At 36.7% G+C, this 13,075-nt stretch overlaps 1 pseudogene; it reads right to left on the bottom strand.

The window, feature by feature from the left end:
• Positions 1 to 10,892: 10,892 nt before the first annotated feature.
• Positions 10,893 to 13,075, bottom strand: part of LOC121034206 (60S ribosomal protein L11-like) — a 30,786-nt pseudogene continuing 28,603 nt past the window's right edge.

The following is a 13,075-nucleotide window of genomic DNA, read 5'->3' as shown; positions in this document are numbered from 1 at the left end:
TCGCCATCTTCAACAACTGGAAAAAAGCAGAAGATAGTCTTCTAATAAGATGGACCTTGAAGAGGATTTCTGTGCCCAATATTACCCTAAGACACACATGTTCTGTGTAGAATTAATATTCCTGCATCTAAAACTCCCAGGTCCAGTGTCCTTTGTAGTCTTTATATATTAAACATAATCACATTTTCTTCAGCTCTGATAAAATCTTAGGAAATTCAGATTTTCTGTGCTTTAAAAGTTTTGTTTTAAAGTTATTATTCAGTCACTTTTGCTGAATTCTTCTATGTTTTGAATACTTGTAGCCAGATTACAAATTTGAAGGCAATCGTTTTCTTTTTTTTTTTTTTTAACTTTTTCTAATGTTTATTCATTTTTGAGAGACAGAATGTGAGTGGAGGAGGGATAGAGAGAGAGGGAGATACAGAATCTGAAGCAGTCTCCAGGCTCCAAACTGTCAGCACAGATCCTGACCTGGGGCTCGAATTCAAGGACTGCGAGGTCATGACCTGAGCCAAACTAGGACACTTAACCAACTGAGCCACCCAGGTGCCCAATATTTTTATTTTTAAATGTTAATTTATTTTTGATAGAGAGAACATGCAAGAAGTAGAGAGAAAGAGAAAGAGAGAGAGAGGGAGAGAGAGACAGAGAGAGAGAGAGACAGAGAGAGAGAGAGAGAGAGAGAGAATCCCAAGCAGGCTCCACACTGTCAGCATAGAGCTTGATGTGGAGCTCCATCCCAGGACTGTGAGATCATGACCTGAGCCGAAATCAAGAGTCGGATGCTTAACTGACTGAGCCACACAGACACCCCAAAATTTGAAGGTAGTCTTCTAAAGACATACCATTAGAGTGTCATCCCTTCCTTTTACACAAGTTCCACTTTGACAGAATAAGGAAACACTACTTTTTGGATATTTTCCTTAAAAAATTTTAAACAACTCCACTAAGCTGATGAAACATTCAATGTCCATCCTTAAGGGTACCTTCTCCCCAAGTATCGGCAGTCCCATGCTGTCAAGTGCATATCTTGGAAGCCCTTGTGTCACTGGTCTATACCAGATGCTTCTGGTGTACCCATTTTCTAAATGTTCAGGTCTCCTTAATGTCAGGTGGCTCCTCTTCTTTGGGGTCAAACTTAAATATTTAGATCAAAACGAAACTTTGTCAAATATCGATGCTCTAGACGCCTTAATTATACACAACCGGATTCTCTCTACATCCTTGGGGCACTGCAAGAAAGTGAATGATAGATCTGTTCTCAGATGGACATTCCCAGCCTTGGGAAAATCTCTAAAAACTGACCTCAACTATAGCCACTTCTGGACCTCTGACTTAAAGTTCTCATCTCCCTTACCTCACTCTTCTGAAAGTACCCTATGTTTTCCTCACACATGCTAAAAGCTCATTAAAATTCAAGGAAGTTCTGTATTTTTGTACCAACATTGATTTTTTTCCCCTTTGCTTTATTTGATTATATTCTGTGCATATATCATAGTACTATGATGAATTTTAACTATTTCTGAGATCAGGCAGATCTTGAATTGAAAATTGATTCCAATATTTATTTCCAAATAACTTCTCAGAATTTCTTTTTTGTTTTTTTAATTTTTTTTTCAACGTTTATTTATTTTTGGGACAGAGAGAGACAGAGCATGAAGGGGGGAGGGGCAGAGAGAGAGGGAGACACAGAATCGGAAACAGGCTCCAGGCTCTGAGCCATCAGCCCCGAGCCTGACACGGGGCTCGAACTCACGGACCGCGAGATCGTGACCTGGCTGAAGTCGGACGCTTAACCGACTGCGCCACCCAGGCGCCCCTTTTTTTTTTTTTTTTTTTTTAAATTTTTTAACTTCTCAGAATTTCAATTTGATTTCAGCTGTAAAATTAAAATGATTATAACATGATTATGAACATTGTATAGATGATGGGCATAAATTATATAGTCCAGGGCATGGCACACAGTAAAAACAATACATACTAATGACACCTAAAATAATTTTGTCCCTTGGATTTTAATGTGAAATAAAAGAGATTTATATTACATGTGAAAACTCTCTCCTAATTTTTCTCTTAAACCTCGATTTTTATTCTTTGATTTACCTGGTAATTTATTTGCCTAGAGTTCTATTCACTCCTTTAAACCAGGTTGAACATCCCAAATCAAGTTGAGAACTTAGTAACCTTTTATTGAATATCTGTATTTCACGAATAGTTATATGCTTTCGATAAGAGAAATCTGGACGGGGGTTGAAGATTGGAGGCAATTGTCTTCAATTTCTTCTTTCTGGTGTGAGCTACCGCAGGACCTGGGGCAAGACAACACGTGCATCTTTATCTTCTTGGGATGTGTAAGGAAAAATACCTAGTGCCAGTAAACAGAACACGGCTTATTTTACTAAATTGTCCTGTCACAACAATGAATATTTTCAAAAGCTGAAGAGCATGTCATCAAATAAATCAAAGCCCATGTGTTATTCATGGCAAAATTGACTTTGACATTATTTGGACTCCAGACATTTGGCATTCATGATTCTGGCTTCATCTACATCCAAATGTTGGAGAATGGATATGTAACTCTTGCCTCACTGTCATCCTCTGGCCACACTACTCTGTTTCCATGATCAAGCTGTGTCTATTCACAAACCCCTGAACCGTTTGAAAGTGAGTATGTGTTTTAGATGGAAAAATAGTGTATTTGTTAACAATTAATGAAGTAAAAACCAGATTTTGATGTTTCGGCATCAAATGCTGGCATCACATACCCATAATTCTGGACAGAGCTACAACTACAACGGAGGTGAGATTTGGTACCCAGATATCACCTAGATATTCAGTTTTGACAATGAATACAGTAAGGTATGAAACCATTGGTGAGTGGTGAAAGGAACAGAAAAGACAACAGCAGCCTTGGGCTTGAAGCCCAAAGATGACAAAAAGTCTGTTCCTTCAGAATGTAAGAAATTATCTTTTTCGCAGTAAACTGGAAAGATGTGTGTGCACATACTGCATGGTATACTATACCATACTTTTGTTTTTCTGACGCATACTTATAAAATTCCAATTATCACATATTTTAAGAAATCTACACTTTAAATGCTCCATAACTATGAGTGAGAGACCGTTTGGCAATCTTTTAATCTAAATAAAGTAAATTAAAAAATTATTTATTTTGAGACAGAGGGGGCAGGGAGAGAGCACAAGCGGGAGTGGGCAGAGGGAGAGAATATCTCAAGCAGGCTCTGCACTGCCAGCATGGAGCCTGATGCAGGGCTTGAACTCCTAACTGTGAGATCACGACCTGAGCCCAAATCAAGAGTTGGACACCTAACAGACTGAGCCACCTAGGTGCCCCCAAAGTAACTTTATTTCGTGAGTCAAAAGACAGTCAAGTGATTCTAAGGATATTTTAAAAACAGATTTGGTAAATTTTTCTTAGAATGACATTTTTTAATACACAGATGCATGCAAATACTTTTGCAACAATCGTAAAATTTGTTATAAAGACAATATGGTATTTATAGTACCTGCATATATGAACAAAAATTTAAATGGAATTTAAAATGCTGAAAAGGGGCGCCTGGGTGGCGCAGTCGGTTAAGCGTCCAACTTCAGCCAGGTCACGATCTCGCGGTCCGTGAGTTCGAGCCCCGCGTCGGGCTCTGGGCTGATGGCTCGGAGCCTGGAGCCTGTTTCCGATGCTGTGTCTCCCTCTCTCTCCGCCCCCCCCCCGTTTATGCTCTGTCTCTCTCTGTCCCCAAAAAAAAAAAAAAAAAATTTAAAATGCTGAAAATCATAACTATCATTTATATAGACAATTAATTCATTTGCAAGTATTTTGTATAATGTGAAATTATAAAATTAGGACAGTATTTTTTCTATCCAGGAGAGTCACTGTCTTTTTAAAGCCATTATTATCATTCAACTAACCAAACACCTACACTTTCAGATAATGCAGGAATTCTGGTGACTTAAGATTATACTATTAGCATATATCGTTTCATGTATAATTTATGACTCTGAAAGTTTAACTTTTTTTTTCTTTCTTTTTGGACTGTAAGCATAGTGTTCAATTTAAACTAATCCTTTCATCTTCTTTCAATCTAGATTGTGAAGGTCGAGCTGAATATAATATTCCTTATAAAATCAGAACCAAGGTCAGCCTTTGAATTTTATGATCAAAATTTCCCACATGAGAGAAGACTAAGACCTGGGAATCAATCCAACCTCTGAAACTACCATGAGCTAATTACTGAATACTCTTCTCTGAAGGTCCTGGTTTAAAAAATAAAATAAATTCTGTGATAAAAATTTTATAGCTGCAAGTACAAGTTAAAAATAGTAAAAACCAAATGGTTTCTTTAAGCTGTGATAATTTGATGTAAGTAGTTTTGTGTAAAAATGACCACATTGTGTCTTCAGCAATTATTTGGTTCCTTTGGATACAATGCATTTGTCAGCCAATTCACACAGCATTTTCACATGTCCTGTCAAAATCCTCACTTATGCTTCTATGTCGTTTTGTTTATACAAGTTCAGAATAGATTCTCTTCTTAATGAGTGTTTAAAAGAAAAATATTTTAATTTTATTCTTAAATGACCACATTTACTTATGTGTTCCAGTTTTATTGAGAAGCAATTGGCATACATCATTGTATAAGTTTAAGGCATACAGTATGATGGTTTGATTTATTTATATTGGGAAATGCTTACTGCAGTAGGTTTAGCTAACATTCATCTCATATAGATAAAAAAATAAAAAGAAAAGAGAAAACTTGGAAAAAAATCTCCTTATGATGAAAACTCTTCAGGATTTGCTGTACTGCTTTCCTATATATCATACAGCAGTATTAGGTATAGTCATCATGTTGTTAATGGCATCCCTAATACTTATTTGTCTTATAATTGAAAGTTTTTACTTTTTGACTAACTTCCTTCAATTCTCCCTTCCCTTACCCACTGACTCCGATAACCAATCTGATCTCCTTTGCTATTTGTGTTTGTTTGTTTGTTTGGTTGGTTTTTGTTTTGTTTTTGGATTCCACATGTGAGATCATATAGGTTTGGTGTTTTGTTTTGTTTTGTTTTGTTTTGTTTTTGCTCTGTCTGACTTAGTTGAGTAAAATGCCTTCAGGTTCCATCAATGTTGCCACAAATGGTAGTTTTTCCTTGCTTTCTATTGCTGAATAATATTTCACTGCATATATATGAGAGCTCCCTTACCCATTCATCCCTCAGTGGACACTTAGGTTGTTACCATGTCTTAGCTGTTGTAAATAATGCTGCTATGAACATGGAGGTGCAGAAACCTTTTCAAGTTAGTGTTTTTATTCTTTTTTTGGATATATTCCCAGAAGTAGAATTGCTGGATCATATGGTAGTTCTATTTCTAACTATGAGGATCCTTCATAGTGTTTTCCATAGTGGCTGTACCAATTTACAATCCCACCAATAGTGCAAAAAGAGTTCCCTTTTCTCCACATCAAGGCCAGCATTTGTCATCTCTTGTCTTTTGGTGATGTGCATTCTAACAGGCTTAAGGCAATATTTCAATGTGGTTTTAATTTACTTTTCTCCAATGACTACTGATGTTGAGCATCTCGTGTACCTGTTGGTCTTTTGTGTATCATCTTTAACAAAATGTCTATTCAGGCCCTTTGCCTGTTTTTAATTGGGATATTTGTTTATTGTTATTAATTTTTACTATTGAGTTGTATGAGTTTTTATGTATTTTAGATATTAACCCCTTATCAGATACATGGTTTGCAATATTTTTTTCCCATTCTGTAAGTTGCCTTTTCACTTTGTTGATGGTTTCTTTTGCTGTTCAGAAACTTATTAGTTTGATGTAGTTCCACTTGCTTATTTTGATTTTGTTGCTTGTGCTTTAGTTTAGGTGTCATATCCAAAAAATTGTTACCAAGACCCACGTCAAAAGAGCTTTATCCCCATGTTTACATCTAGGAGTTTTGTGGCTTCAGATCTTGTATTTAACTCTATAATTCTCAATAATTTTTGTGAGTGATGTAATCTATGGGTCTAGCTTCATTCTTTTACATGTGAATATCCAATTTTACCAACACCATTTATTGAAGAAACTGCCATTTCTCCATTGAGTATTCTTGACTCCCTTGTCAAATATTAATTGACTATAGATGCTTGGATTTATTTCTTGACTCTTGAATCTATTCCACTGGTCTTGTGAAAATAAAGGAAGGAAACCTAATTTAAAATGGAGTTGGGAAGCCCTGAAGGGGGAGCTCTTACACCCTGCAACTTGCTATAAAAACCACACCTCCAGAAATTCCCCAACTGGAAGCTTACTTTACATGCCTCAGCAAGACAAAAGAATTTCTCCTTGCCCAGCAATAGCCAGCTAATGAGAACTCAGTGAAACAGCCTCACCCAGCTTTCTCCTTTTCCCTATAAAAGAAAGCCTTCTCCATTCTTCAAACATGCATGTATTTCACCATAGTTTGCACATCTCAAATTGCAATTCCTCTACTATTTCCAAATAAACTCATTTATTGGTAAAATAACTGGCCCTTTTGTTTAAGGTCTTCATTCATCATTACATGGAGACCATAAAGGTACCCAAAGGAGATGAACCCTTGAGGAACGAACAACCACCAGAACCATGTGAGTTACCCATTTGTGGCCCCAGTGCTCTCTGCTTCTGTGAGTTGTCTTTTTCCTTTCCCTTTTCTTTCGGTCTCCTTTCAGATCCAAGTTCCCTCCTTTTGGTTGAGCTCTCCAACTTTATTCAGGATCTGTTTTGTTTGTTTGATTTTAAGAAGGCCCTTCTTCAGGTTTCTAAACCTCTGGTTTTGAATAACGGGATCTCAATCTGCTAAATTCTCTCAAGAGGATCTTCTTTTTGGGACCCTATTGGGTTTTATGTTTAAAAACTATGGTCCCTCCTCAAGTGCATTTTAATGTAATTGGACCAACTTAAGAAAAACAATCTAGAACTCCGATGGCCATTATAGGGAAATTTTTATCTCCCCAAATGTGCTTTGTTTTTTTTACAAGCAAATTAGAAGACCATGGCTCTAAAATAAAATAAACTGAATAGGATACTTACTTCCATTGGTATCTTTAGACTTCTGATTGTATTCAGGGCTCTAAAATTGCCTCTTTTCAAAATACCATTTCTAAATTAACTGAGGCAAACAATTGAAAGAAGGAAAAAAAGCTTCTGAGGCCTCTTGCTTCTGTCCCCTCCCCCTCTGCTCTTTGTCTCTATCCACACCTCTTATACCCTCTGCTTCCTCATTCAATTCTCTCACTTCTTCTGAACTTCCCTTTTTCTCCAGACTTCTCCCTGCTCCTTCCTCCTCTGAACCCATTAGGACCTGCCCCTTTAATTAGACCCACTGAGGGGCGCCTGGGTGGCTCAGTCGGTTAAGCTTCCGACTTCGGCTCAGGTCATGATCTCATGGTCCGTGAGTTCGAGCCCTGCGTCGGGCTCTGTGCAGACAGCTCAGAGCCTGGAGCCTGTTTTGGATTCTGTGTCTCCCTCTCTCTCTGACCCTCCCCTGTTCATGCTCTGTCTCTCTCTGTCTCAAAAATAAATAAACGTTAAAAAAAATTAAAAAAAAATAATTAGACCCTCTGAGAACCCTAATGCAGAGCTCTCACACACTGCCACTACCTCACATTCTCCAACAGGAAGAAGTTTACTCCACATACCTTAGTAAGGGGAAAGAAGCAACAGCTCAGCCATTGAGAACTCAGCAAAACCCTGAGCTTCCCAGTTTCCTCATTTCTCTTATAAAAGAAAGTCTTCTTTTCTATTCTTCAGTTGTGCCTATGGTTCACTGTAGTTTTCTTGTCCTGAATTATAACATCTTTGCTATTCCCAAGTAACTCATTTTGCTAGTAAAAATAACTGTCTCTTTTGTTTTTTTTAAGATCAATGGTCTCTCTGTTTTTATACCATACTGGTTTGATGACTATAGCTTTATAGTATAGCTTAAAATAAGAAAGTGGGATGCCACTGGTTTTGTTCTTCTTCCTTTGGATTTTTTTTTTGCCTTTCAGGGACTTTGTGGTTCCATATACATTTTAGGAGTGTTTTTTTTTTCAATTTTTTCTTCATTATTATCACAAGAATAATACATAACTGTTTCTCTCTACCCCCCCACCCACTTGCCAGAAATAAGCACTATTAACAGCTTTTTGTAGTCTTTCCAAATGCTTAAAAACATATACACACATTATCCTATTAAATCCTTACAAAAAGATGTTTCAAGAAGTATTTGATTTAAAAATGCATATTAAATTTACCTAAACAGGATAACAGATTCATAATCTGGATAATTTCTTCAATGTTTCTTAATTTACTCATAGAGCCACCACATTGTTTCTTAATCTGCAGATTATTTAAATATATAAGATATATGTGACACAATATATTTTTTTGCTTGCTTTCTTCTGTGATGAGTGTTTGAGTTATTCCAAATAGCTCTTTCTTACAAAATAGTGATAACATCATTGGACCTACATCTTATACATATTCAAATGTAAGCTAATTTTCTTTATTTTTGAATCTCCAATCAATGACCTTTTTTTTTTAAATCATAAAGTATTCAAAGTAAACAAAAAGTGAAGAGAAAAATGTAACAGCAGCTATGTACTTAACATCTAGATTTGAAACTGTTGGCATTAAGTCATATTTCTACAACTATTAAAATGTGTTAGACTTTCCCTTGAAATGCATTCCCTTCCCTCCAACCAAGGAAACCCTGACCCTGAAGTCTAGGTTTACATGCTTTGCCAGTGTTTTATATTTCACTATAATATGTAGTATATATCCCAAACTGTTATGATTTGGAATTTTTAACATTTACATAAATTACAAAATACTCTAAATATCATAAAAATTTTGTTCTTTTATTTTTTTCACACAGCAGCCATCCATGCATACATGCAGGGATCAAGTTCATAAGTGTTGTGTGATATTCAAATTTCAGAATATTCCCCATTGTATTTTTCCATTTCCCTACTGATAGTCATTTAGTTTATTGAAATTTTTATTATTAGAAAGAATTCTTCACTTTTTTATCTTAGATATGTGTTTTATGTATATACTCAAGAATGATTTCAGTATATTTACTTGAAAGTAACATTCAGTTTTATTATTTAGTACTCTTAAGCTCTCCAAAGTGATACAGCCAATTTATAATCCCTCTACTGAATGTGATAAATAGTATTTCTCCATATTTTTATCAAAAGTTTTTAACCCTTCATGAGAGTTTTATAAAATTTTAATTTAAGAAAATGTTACAGTTTTTAACTGGTGCTTAATAGTTTTAGTTGGTCTTTCTCAGATTACTAAAGAAGTTGAATAAATTCTGATATATTAGTAACCAATAAGATTTCTTATACTATATATATATAGCATATATATATATATATATTTCTTTTGATGATTTGTAGAAGTTATTTATATATAAATAAATACTTGATAGTAATTATTTATTTGTTTTATTTGTTCCAAATAACTTTTCATGGCTAGGATTATCTTTCAAGTTATTTTTGGTAATTTTTTCATTTTATAAAAGATAATTTAATGTAAACAAATGCCAGTATTTATTTTCCTGGATTGTATTTAATGTTAGGAATTAAAATCTCTAGCCTCCACAAAACTTGATTATCAGGATTAAGAACCAAGATCATCTATGTCACATGACAACTATTTGTTTCAGAAGATTCTTGACCAGAAAGCTAAGGCTATAAAGGAATAAATGACTTTATTGTCAGAAAACCAATTTGTGTAACTGGAAAACTCTCTCCTGTAGAAGAACAGAAAGCTAAGCTAAGCAAACAATTCACTTACGAAATAATTTGCTTATCAAGATTTGCTTCACAATCCTCACTTCATACTGCCCATCAATTTTACATGATTTTGTCACTGACTTGGCCTGATTATACTCAATTTCTCACCTTGAAACCTCTTAAACCACTTGAGAACAAACTCAGAGATGTGTTAATATCTTCCATGACCAACCAATTTCTTCTAAGAATTACTAAGACTGTCAAAATGGTGTCCTCTCTTAAAAAAATAAATAGAATAAACTTAATTTGCTTTAGTGATCACTTATGTTGTGTGGTTTTCTGAAGGAACCAAACAGTTAACAATCCTGGAATTCACATTGAGATCCAATCAAGACACTCTTACTCCTATACTTCAAAATTCCCAACTTGGAAACTATACTCCTCCAAGAGCCCGTTAGCTTCCTTTCAGAGGTGCATCCAAATGCTGATAGTGAATTAAGTGTTGCATTGTGTCTGACTCCAGTTCCTTTTGTCAAACTTGCAAATATTTTCCTAGGAAAGGCAGCACTTTTAGGAATCCTTGATTACCTGATAAGATATAAAAAACTCTTGTTCTGGGCAGAAACCAGCCTTATTAGTAATGATAGGACTGTCTATGCTTGCCATATTTCAGAGTGAGTCATTAAGAGGAATGTCACACAGAAGAGGATGTACCTAGGACCAATATGGCTATCTCTCAAGCTGGATGTAAAAATTGATGAATTTAGATTTCAACAGAGCATTGTTCTTTACAAACAAATTTCCCCTTGCGATGAATCTCCCCAATCTCCTCTTGTTTGTCCCTAAGAGTCTGGACTGGAAGTGACCTCTTATCTAAAATTTTTGTCTGCCAGGAATTGAAAATTTGTCATGTCTGCAGCAGAGGAAGCCAGCCATATTCAGTTAAGAGGCCTGAGAAATAAGGTACACCAACAACATAGACAATGAATAATTTCTAGACCCTCATAGGTGTGTCAGATTGCTGCCTTCTTTAAAATTTTACTTATTTATTTATTTTAGCATTTCACTGAAAAGTTTTTGTTGGTCTTGGTCTTCTGGATGGAAATGGAAATTTATTTTTCAGGAAGGAGTATCCCATCATGCTTCATGCTTCACCTGTAACCAGTGCATGGCCTCCTCTTTGCTGATCCTGTTTTTGTATTTGGCCACAATGCAGCCTGCCCTGTGCTTCTTGTCTGCAATGCTGAAACTTGACTTAGAACCACATGGAAATCTAGGCTGTAGATACCAATGCTTGGATCATGTTTGATCCCCAGTTTGATGTGTTCCTGAATCCCCAAACCAAGGATTCCAGTACTGGAGAAGTTAACTCATACTCCAGCACTTTTAGACCTTTCTCCAGGAATTCCTCTGCCTTGACCCCATGGAATGCGCAGTGGACAGCAATCTTTTCATTTCTCTTGATGCCAAAGGATCTGATGGTGTGTCTAGCTTTGGAGAACACAAAAGGTCTGGCCTGTCAACTGCCCCAGTACCTTAGCTGCTTGAGTCAGTCTGTCCATTCTCCTCCCACCCTACAGATACTGAGGCAGAGCTTGTAGATGGGAGGTTCCCACATGGAGTTCTCTTTTTTGCCTTGATCTGGTGCAATGATGGGGAACAGGAAGAGCCAGAGTACTGCTTGTTAAGTGTATTCAAACTATGGCTCTAATTCTCATACTTAATATTAAAAATGACACAATTAAATGGGCCCTTGGGAAACTTTCTAAAAAAAATTTTTTTTTAACGTTTATTTATTTTTGAGACAGAGAGAGGCAGAGCATGAATGGGGGGAGGGTCAGAAAGAGAGATGGAGACACAGAATCTGAAACAGGCTCCAGGCTCTGCGCTGTCAACACAGAGCCCTATGCGGGGCTCAAACTCACAGACTGCGAGATTACCACCCGAACCGAAGTCGGACGCTCAACTGACTGAGCCACCCAGGCGCCCCGGGAAACTTTCAATATGAGCAAAATATTCATTTGAGAAGTATCTATAAGAATGGAGAAGGGGTATAAAATTCAATATATCCAATGGTCTGACTGCATTTTTCCATGAAAGTTTTTGCATTCAGATTCCAGGTTGTTTTGATTAAATATTCCTTGGCCAGAAAAATTATAAGCATACAAAGTTTTGTACCCCTCTGCATTACCCAGATCACCACTTGAACATAATGACATTTATGTTATTGGCTATCATTCCATAACCCTCTTTATAACCCATTTTCCTTTCATTTTCTCACACCAGAAATGTTCAGAGCCTAATTGCTTAAAATTAATCTTTTTGGGGGGCACCTGGATGGCTCAGTTGGTTAAGTGTCCAACTCTTCATTTTGGCTCAGGTCATGATCTCCTCTGTCAGCAAGGTGTCTGCTTGAGATTCTCTCTCTCTCTCTCTCTCTCTCTCTCTCTGTCCCTCCCCCACATTATATATAATAATATGTATATGTATACATATTATTATATATAATAACATATATTATATATTTTCCCAGAGATTTACTTTATATAGAGTCATTTTCTAGAAACAGTTTTGATTATTTTGATCTCCTTCATGTAGTTATTTTGTTTTCCATGGTTACCCATATTTTCTTTTATACATACTTAACACTTTTTAGATTCATAAACATTTTACTCTGACTTAATGAATTAAATAAAGTATTAGGAATATGTTTAGAAAGAACAGTAAAAGCCATATAATAGTGTATTCAACTAAATAGGACTTTGTTTTTCCTTATTCTCAAAAAGACTGAAGATAGAGTAGGTAATATAACCAAGATGGCAACATAGATTGTTTCCAACATCAGAGTCACTCAAAAACAGACCAACTAACAACTATTAATACACAAGATGCCATTTTGAAAGCCCCGGAACCCAGGTATGGGGCTGAAGCATCCCCCTAGACCATAATGCAGAGAAGGGCTGCATTAGAAATTTAAGAGGAGTAGAACAGCTACACTGGACCATATCACCCTTTCTCTAAGCTGGCACAGCACTGCACTGAAAACTAACCACTGGGGGGGGGGGGGGGGGGGGGGGGGGGTGGGCGGGGGGGGGAGGGGGGTCCAGGGTGGATTTCTATGGTGCCCAGCATTACGGGACACTTCCTGGGAGGCCTATTTGGGTCTTGCCTCAATAAGGGATTCTGGGACTAGCCCCCTGACTTGAGGTAGAGATGGAGAAGGTGGTAAGACTTATAGCAACCAGTGGCTAGACCTTGGAGGACCTAGCTCCTGCTTGTGGCTATGTCAAAGCAG

Source organism: Herpailurus yagouaroundi, unplaced genomic scaffold (genome assembly GCF_014898765.1).
Source record: "Herpailurus yagouaroundi ecotype Mexico unplaced genomic scaffold, PumYag 159, whole genome shotgun sequence".
Classification (NCBI taxonomy): Eukaryota; Metazoa; Chordata; class Mammalia; order Carnivora; family Felidae; genus Herpailurus; species Herpailurus yagouaroundi.
Note: the sequence above shows the minus strand (reverse complement) of the source record. Positions and strands in the feature narration are given on the sequence as shown.